The following is a 9,739-nucleotide window of genomic DNA, read 5'->3' on the forward strand; positions in this document are numbered from 1 at the left end:
ATAGGTAGGAAGATACGTGGTAATTCCTACCCTGTCAATACCTGACTCAGACACCCAGGATCTCTACTAACCCGAGAATGGAGTAAATATCCGTTACCGTTACTGATTCAGCTCCAAAGCAGATGAAAAACAGCTTCCCTGACTCATCTTCCTCCCTTTCCTAAGGTCTTCTTATACCCAAGAGAGTCTGAAAACAAGCAAGACAACCGTGCAAACAGATGAGCTGATGGAGACGCAATGTATTCCAGAGGGGATGAGAAGTCAAGAGGCTGCAGCAGACATGGTAATAATCGTGGCAGCAGTGAGACTACTGAGTGTAGTTTTTCCTGTGACTTATCAGGTCAGAACACTAGACAATCAACATGGTATTTAGACAAAGATGTCACTTCAGTTTGGCAGATGAAGCCTGTTGGCAACTGGCAATTGAACACTGGCTCATCCTCTAGATGTAGGTCTAAAAAGAGGATTCAGCCATCAAGCAAGCAAGGAGAAGGAGAGCCCAAGACCAATCCACTCCTCCTGCCTAGCATAAAACAGGACTATGGGTCTTCCCTTCTCAGGCAGGAGTGAAAAGGGGTCAAGAGAGCCCAGGGACCTGTAGGAAATACTGCAAGGCAAGGAGCAGGGATGGTACCTCCAAGACCCAGAAGGAGAGCATCCCTTTGAAAATGATGTTCTGCCCAGCCAAGAGACATTTCAGGAAGCTTCTTGGTATGCATGAAGAAAAATTCCATGGCTAATGAAGAAGCTGACAAGAAAACAGACTAAGAAAAAAAGGGCAACCAGATGAGAGAAGGGAGGAGAAAGAGAGAACAGGGTTTTGAGGAAATAAAAATGCAAGGCAGAATTAAACTCTACACATGTGTGTCAGGAAAGAATAAATTTGTTGCTGCTAAGCATTGAATAGGTAGTGTGGAAGACAAATTGGGGAATCTTTCCAAGAATGCGTGCAAAATGGACAGAAAAGGAAAAACCCTGAAAAAGAATACAAAACATATGGAAGACAGAAGATGGAGGACCAACATATGTAAAATTGTGTTCATACTTGCAAGGGAATGGGAACTATAAAGGGTCCCCAGGAGCATTTCTGAAAGAGCTTAGAGTTCCTAAAAGAAATAGCAGTACAAATGTCATCAAAGTAATTGCAAGGCTGTAAAAAAACAAAACTTTTCTTAGCTGAATAAAGACCTGATACTCACATGTCAGTGATGTTTTTGAACCATATGGATATTTTAAAGAAATCTTATATCTACCCGAGGACGCACACAAACAGACACATAGAAAAAGAGGCTAAATTGCCTATAGTTGGAATAAATATCATTAACTTCATAACACTGAATTCCAAAAGAAAACGGAGCCAGAGTTGTAGACTTTGAGGAGCGAAAAATTTGTGACACGGATAATATATTTCCAGCAGACTGAGAGCAACAGACATTTTCAGTTACATTTTGAAGTCTCAGAAAATTTGCAGCAGTTTGGAAAAAAAGTTACTTGAAAATATATTCCAAATGACAGAGATGAGATTTGGTGGCAGACGTAAAATCAATTAAAAATAGAAGTCTAAATGTTTGCAAACCACTTTTAAATTTAATTAAAATGTCAAAAGTAGTCTGAATACAGAATGTTGTCAAAATTCAGGTTACAAAAACCTAAATCTAATAGCTCAAATTGTATTAAGGTCAAGCGGAAGGGGAATGTTAGGTGGGGAAAAAAAGCTATATGAAATTCCTTGTTCACATAGGAGGGGTTCAGAAGCTTTTTGGTTTTTTTTTTTTTTTAACGCTTACCTTACAAATTCTGAAATTGGCTTAAAATAGTTGAAATTAGTTTTTAAAAGGTTTAAATATCAAGTCTTTCTACAAATATAATTAAAGACATATATAGATCTTTAAAAACACTGGAGAAGATAAAAATAAAATATAACTTGTATATTTTTAAAGGAATTGAAAAATTATTAAATGGAAGGTAAATTATTGTTGAACAATAAAAATGCAAAAGAAATAACAGAAATAACTTCCAATAACAAATATGAATGAATTAAATATTGATTAAAAACCCTTTGGCTAGAAAAATATCATTATATAGCATACATAAAGAAAAAATAAATCATGAAAGAATAACTTACATTCACATTAATAATATAGGTTAACCCACAAAATTGTTGCTAAACACATCTAGAAAAGCCCAGTAATATGTAAAATATTTTCTTTTCAATGTGCTGCAGAGTCCGTAAGAAGTATCCCCGAGAGCCTAGAAACAAAGTTCTGAAATCCAGAGTGCTAATGTGGGTGCTTACACTGCAGACTGGGTAAGGATTAGTCCCCAGTCAGGAAACCTGATGGCTTAAATTTTAATGTGCGTCGGTAGAAAACAAGAGTTTGAATGAATGCAAGACACAAAGTTAGAACTGAAACCATTGCATAAAGCTGAGGCCTCAAACTGCAACACCTTCATTGAAAGCATGGACTGACAGAAAAGTTTATCCTCTGTCAGAGAGGAGGACAAGAAAGTTTGCTTCTCAACCTGGGCTCAGGGTACAAGAGAAAATAACCTCCCCATAGAAATCCTATCATAGGCCTTCACTCACATGGGCTTCAGTTTAAATTTTACTACTTAATCTCAAAACTTGCAAGCCAAAAACTCAATTAGAAATATTCAATACTTTTTAATAAATGGATTGGTAGAAGGAAATACAAAAAGCACAAACCCTCCATAAGATTCCCACAAATAATGCCATGCCAAGTGTGAACTGACAATCCAGAATCACAGAACACATGAATTAATCTACTGTGAGCAAAATTCAGCCAACAAAACTGATTTCACGGGCTAGCGAGGTTATGCTCAAAATCCTTCAAGATAGCCTTCAGCAGTACGTGAACCAAGAATTTCCAGATGTACAAGTTGGGTTTTGAAGAGGCAGAGGAACCAGAGATCAAATTGCCAAAATGTGTTGGATCTTGGAAAAAGCAAAGGGGTTCTAGAAAAACATCTACTCCTGCTTCATTGACTGCATGAAAGCCTTTGACTGTGTGGATCACAACAAAATGTGGGAAATTCTCAAAGAGATGGGAGTACCAGACCACCTTACCTGTCTCCTGAGAAACCTGTATGCAGGTCAATAAGCAACAATTAGAACTGGACGTAGAATAACTGACTGGTTCAAAATTGGGAATGGATTTTTATTATTGTCTCCCTGCTTATTTAATTTATATGCAGAGTACATCATGGGAAGTGCCAGGCTGGATGAATCACAAGCTGGAATCAGGACTGCTAAGAGAAATATCAACAGCCTCAGATATGCAGATGATACCACTTTAATAGCACAAAGTGAAGAGGAACTGAAGAGCCTCTTGATGAGGGTCAGAGAAGAAGGTGGAAAGGCTTGCTTAAAACTCAACATTTAAAAAACTAAGATCATGGCATCTGGTCCCATCACTTCATGGCAAATAGATGGGGAAAAATGGAAACAGTGACAGATTTTCTTTTCTTGCACTCAAAAGCCACTGCAGACAATGACTGCAGGCATAAAATTAAAAGAACCTTGCTCTTGGAAGGAAAGCTATGACAAACCTAAAAGCAGAGACATCATTTTGCCGACAAAGCAAGCTCTGGGAGATAGTGAAGGACAGAGGAGACTGGCATGCTTCAGTCCATGGGGTCGCAGAGTTGGACATAGCTTAGCGACTAAACGACAACAATTATAGATCTTTCAGAGAAAGACTTAAATGTCAATATTTAAAATAAAACACTACAAAAATTATACATTTGAGAGAGAAGCACATAGAATAGGAAAAAATTAAAGACATTGGAATAAAAACCTAAATGGACAGTCTTAAGAGAATAAATATGCTTGAGGAGATGTTCACAGGAACTTCAAGTTAAATCTGAGGAAACTGGCTATAATGTAATACAGAACAGTAAAGAAATGTAAGATATTACAAGAGGTTGAGAAATATGGATGATGCAAAGAGAAGGCTACCATATATTTTTTAAGAATTTTGTTGTGTTGTTCAGTTAGTCATGTCTGACCCTTTGCAATCCCATGGACTACAGCACACCAGACATCCCTGTTCTCCATTATTTCCTGGATTTTGCTCTAACTTATGTCCATTGAGTCAATAATGCCGTCCAACCATCTCATCCTCTGTTGCCCACTTCTCCTCCTGTCCTCAGTCTTTCCCAGCATCAGGGTCTTTTCAAATGAGTCAGCTCTTCGCATCGGGTGACCAAAGTATTGGAGCTTCAACTTCAGCATCAGCTCTTCCAATGAATATTCAGGGTTGACTTCCTACTTGGTTTGATCTTCTTGCTGTCAAAGGGACTCTCAAGAGTCTTCTCCAGCACTACAGACAAAAAGCATCAATTCTTTGGTACTCAGCTTTCTTTATGGTCCAACTTTCACATTCATACATGACTACTGGAAAAACCACAACTTGGACTAGATGAACCTTTGTTGACAAAGTGATGTTTCTGCTTTTTAAAACACTGTCTAAATTTGTCATAGCTTTTCTTCCAAGGAGCAAGCATCTTTTAATTTCATGGTTACAGTCACTGTCTGCAGTGATCTTGGAGCCCAGGAAAATGAAATCTGACACTGTTTCTATTTTTTCCCCATCTATTTGCCATGAAGTGATGGAACCGAAGGCCATGATCTTCATTTTTTGAACGTTGAGTTTCTTTCACCTTCATCAAGAGGCACTTTAGTTCTTCTTCTTAAAATACTTGAGGAAATAATTGAAGTAATGGGATTATCCAGGCAAGAATACTGGAGTGGGTGCCATGCCCTCTTCCAGGGGATCTTCCCAAGCCAGGGAACCCACATCTCCTGCATTGAAAGGCAGGTTCTTTACCACTGAGCCACCAGGAAAGCCGAACCTAAAATCTGCTAAAGTTGTGCTCAAAATTGAACACAAAATAAAGGCATTTTGAAGCAAGGTTTAGGGCATTTATCACCAAGATACTATCTCCAAGATCTACTAAAAGAAATAGTTCACAAATAAAAGAAATGAGCTCAGAAGAGCAAAATAAGATGAAAGAAACAATAATGTGGGCAAATGTTTGAAGTTTATAAAAGCAGGATAACAGTAAAATACTGAATATAAACAGCATCAAAGACGGGAGTTAAAAACCTAAATTTTTTGTTGTTGTTGTTTAAAAAACAGAAATTTATTTTCTCACAGTTATAGAGGCTATAAATTGTGGAATCAAGGTATTGTCTAGGTTGGTTTCTTCTGAGGCTTCTATCCTTTGCTTGTAGATGACTCTCTTCTCCCTGGGTTTTTACATGGTCTTCCCTCTGTATGTATCTGTGTTTAAATTTCCTCTTCTCATAAGGACACCAGTTAGATTGGATTAAGGTCCATTCTAATAACCACATTTTAAACTAATTACCTTTTTAAGACCCTGTCTCCAAATCCAGTCACATTCTGAGGTAGTCAGGGGTGGGGGTAGGACTTCAGCATAGGGATTTAGGAAAGACACAGTTCAGTCCCTAAGAGGAGACAGATGAAACTCCTGGAGTCTATATGACCTTCAAGCATCTTGAGTTCCAGATTCCCTCAGATATCATTAAACTATCTGATTTGTAATCATCGTAATGTTTATATCTTTCAAAATTCCCTAATTCCTTGGTATTCTTTTTTTTTTTTTAGTTGGAGGCTAATTACTTTACAATATTGTAGTGGTTTTTGCCATACATTGACATGAATCAGCCACGGATTTGCATGTGTTCCCCATCCTGAATCCCCCTCCCACTTCCCTCCCCATCCCATCACTCTGGGTCTTCCCAGTGCACCAGCCCCAAGCACTTGTCTCATGCATCCGACCTGAACTGGCAATCTGTTTCACACTTGATAATAGTCATGTTTCGATGCTGTTCTCTCAGATTATCCCACCCTTGCCTTCTCCCATAGAGTCCAAAAGTCTGTTCTGTACATCTGTGTCTCTTTTTCTGTCTTGCATATAGGGTTATCGTTACCATCTTTCTAAATTCCATATATATGCGTTAGTATACTGTATTGGTGTTTATCTTTCTGGCTTACTTCACTCTGTATAATGGGCTCCAGTTTCATCCATCTCATTAGAACTGATTCAAATTACTCTTTTTAACGGCTGAGTAATATTCCATGGTGTATATGTACCACAGCTTCCTTATCCATTCATCTGCTGATGGGCATCTAGGTTGCTTCCATGTCCTGGCTATTATAAACAGTGCTGCGATGAACATTGGGGTGCACGTGTCTCTTTCAGATCTGGTCTCCTCGGTGTGTATGCCCAGGAGTGGGATTGCTGGGTCATATGGCAGTTCTATTTCCAGTTTTTTAAGGAATCTCCACACTGTTCTCCATAGTGGCTGTACTAGTTTGCATTCCCACCAACAGTGTAAGAGGGTTCCCTTTTCTCCACACCCTCTCTAGCATTTATTGCTTGTAGACCTTTGGATAGCAGCCATTCTGACTGGCATGTAATGGTACCTCATTGAGGTTTTGATTTGCATTTCTCTGATAATGAGTGATGTTGAGCATCTTTTCATGTGTTTGTTAGCCATCTGTATGTCTTCTTTGGAGAAATGTCTGTTTAGATCTTTGGCCCATTTTTTGATTGGGTCATTTATTTTTCTGGAATTGAGCTGCAGGAGTTGCTTGTATATTTTTGAGATTAATCCTTTGTCTGTTTCTTCATTTGCTATTATTTTCTCCCTTTCTGAAGGCTGTCTTTTCACCTTGCTGATAGTTTCCTTTGTTGTGCAAAAGCTGAAAACCTAAATATTTTTAAAACCCTGGTGCCATTTTGGAGACAGGCAGAGATATTGAATAATTTTAGATCTTGTCTAGTTAGCCATGCTTTAGAATGTTAAGGGTAAGCACTTCCCAGATAAACAGTATTGGAAAGCAGGAATAATGAAACTTAATTAAAACAATGGGGAGTAGGAAAAAAGAAAAACACAGAAAGAAAAGCATAGCTTACTATATTCTGATAAAAATTAATATAAGAAAGAAAGCATAGCATAAATAAAGTATAAAATAAACTGGTGGAAATAAATCCAAGGATACTAGCAATCATGTTAAATGTATCTGTAACATAGTAAATATAAATGAAACAAACTAATTTAAAAGATGAACACCAGATTGGTTAAGAAGAAAATCCAGTTAGATATTGTTCAAAGAAACACCTTAAAAATAAGGATTCAAAAATGTTCAAAATAAATGGATAAGGAAAAAAATATGCCAGGAAATGCCAGGAAAATATTGATTTTAGAAATCTATTATAGGTAGATTAACACAAAAAATAAGCAGAAAACATTATTAGTAATAAAAGAAGCATTACACAATAATAAAATGAATAATTTTTTAGGAAAATACATGGATTCTGGACTTTTGTGCACCTAAGGCATGGCCTCAAATTATTAAAAGAAAAGCACAAAATTTTAAGGAAAAGTTGACAAATCAACAATAATTGAGATTTTAAAATAAGCTCATTTAGTTATTTATAGATCAAGCAGAGGAAAATTGATATTAGAAGACTGTGACAACATAACTACTCAACTTAAAAGAGAGTCCTATCTAATCACTAGTGATTACCTGTTGTTCTCAAGTATATATAGAACAATTGCCACAAACTACATCTCAGCAAAGGCCAAACAACTGGCCATACAAATCACATTGTACATACGTGATAAATGGCTTCATTCGTGTCCGACTCTTTGTGACCCTATGGATCGTAGCCCACCAGGCTCCTCTGTCCATGGAATTCTCCAGGCAAGAATACTGAAGTGGGTTGCCATGCCCTCCTCCAGGGGATCTTCCAAACCCAGGGATCAAACTTGCATCTCTGATTTCTCCTGCATTGGCAGTCAGGTTCTTTACCACTAGCACCACCTAGGAAGCCCCACAAATCATATTATCTGGCCTCCAAGTAATTCAATTAGAAATCAATAATAAAAGAAACTTTGAAACACACTTTAATGACCTTTAAATAAGAAATTGCTCTCTCTTTCTCTTTTAATTTATTTGATTGCTTCAGGTCTTAGTTGAGGCATGCAGTGTTCCTATTGCGTCACATGAGAACTTTTGATGCAGTGCATGGGCGCTCTAATTGTGGCACACAGGCATGCAGACCATCTAGTTGCGGTGCGGGCTTAGTTGCTCCTTGGCATGTGGGATCTTAGTTCCCTAGCCAGGGATTGAACCCATGTCCCCTGCTTACAAGGCAAATTCTTTACCACTGGACCACCAGGGAAGTCCCATAATTAAGAAATCTCAATGGAAAATGAAAAATATTTCAAATTGAATGATAATTAAAACTCAACCTCTCAGAATTTTGACATGCAGCTAAAATGATAATTAAAGGTAATTTTGTTTCTTGGAATATTATAAAGTTGAGAAGAATAGAAGTTCCTAAGTAAAACTTCTCCCTCAAGAAGGTTAAAAAAAAAAGCAATAAAACTGAGAATAACTCAAAGGAAAGAAACACAACAGAAAGAGAAACACAAATATACAGGAATGGAAAATACAGAAATTATTAACAAGACACCATATCTCAAAGCTCACTGTCTGAAAAAAAGGAACAAGATGGAAAAGCTTCTGACAAGATTGAGCTAGTTTGCAAGGAATCTGTAATGAGATAAAGTGTTAGGGATGAAAAGAGGGACATACGTATGTTAAAAAAAAAAACTTTGACGTTTTAGAGAATACTGTGAACCATTTGAATGAAATAGAAAAAATATAACATATGCAATCTAATTCACAAAAAGTACAATATTTGAATAGACTCATTACCATGAAATAGCTTGAATCAGTAATATTTATGCAATGAAAAGGTAACAATATTAAATCCAGATGGTTTTGCTAGTGAGTTCTACTCCACATATTCAAGGATGTTTCTAAAATCTTGTTAGGAACAGTACAGGAAAATAAAGGACCAAATAAATGCACAAATAAACAATAAAATATTATCAAACTGAACCCAGAAATGTACTGTAGTTTTTTTTTTTAATAGGACTTTGGGCTATTCCTATTTTAATAGGAATTTGGGCTTTCCTAGGATTGTAAGGATGGTCTAACTTTAGGTGAATCTATTTACTTCATTAACTGATTAAAAGACAAAATGTATATACTCATCTCAACAGACACATAAAACCTCTGATAAAAATTCAGAACTTTTTCACAATTTAAAAAGTATTTAACAAAGAAATAAAAAAGAACTTCCTAATCTGAAACATGGTATATACCAAAACCCCAGAGCAAATAATACACTGGATGATCAAATATCAGAAGCATTCTCTTTGAAGTTGGGGAAAAGAAAAGGATAACTGCTGTCTTTGTCTCTATTAAACATTTTACTGCAGGTCCTAGCCAGCACTCTAAAACATGAAAAAGAAATGAAAGTTATAAAGAAAAGAAAGGGGGAAAAAAAGAACATATTGGGTCATAAATAGTAAGATTATCTAGAAAACCCAAGAGACTATACGAACAAATCATTAGGCCAAACATGAGAGATGAGCAAGTTTGCTGATAAAAAGTCAATATATAAAAATCTACTGGGAGGGGGGATCGGGATGGGAAATATATGTAAATCCATGGCTGATTCATGTCAATGTATGACAAAAACCACTACAGTATTGTAAAGTAATTAGCCTCCAACTAATAAAAATAAATGGGAAAAAAAAAAACTACTGCTTTCCTAACAAGGATGGACCTAGATATTGCCATGCTGAGGGAAGTAAGTCAAAGAAGGAGAA

Source organism: Cervus canadensis, chromosome 7 (assembly GCF_019320065.1).
Source record: "Cervus canadensis isolate Bull #8, Minnesota chromosome 7, ASM1932006v1, whole genome shotgun sequence".
NCBI lineage: Eukaryota > Metazoa > Chordata > Mammalia > Artiodactyla > Cervidae > Cervus > Cervus canadensis.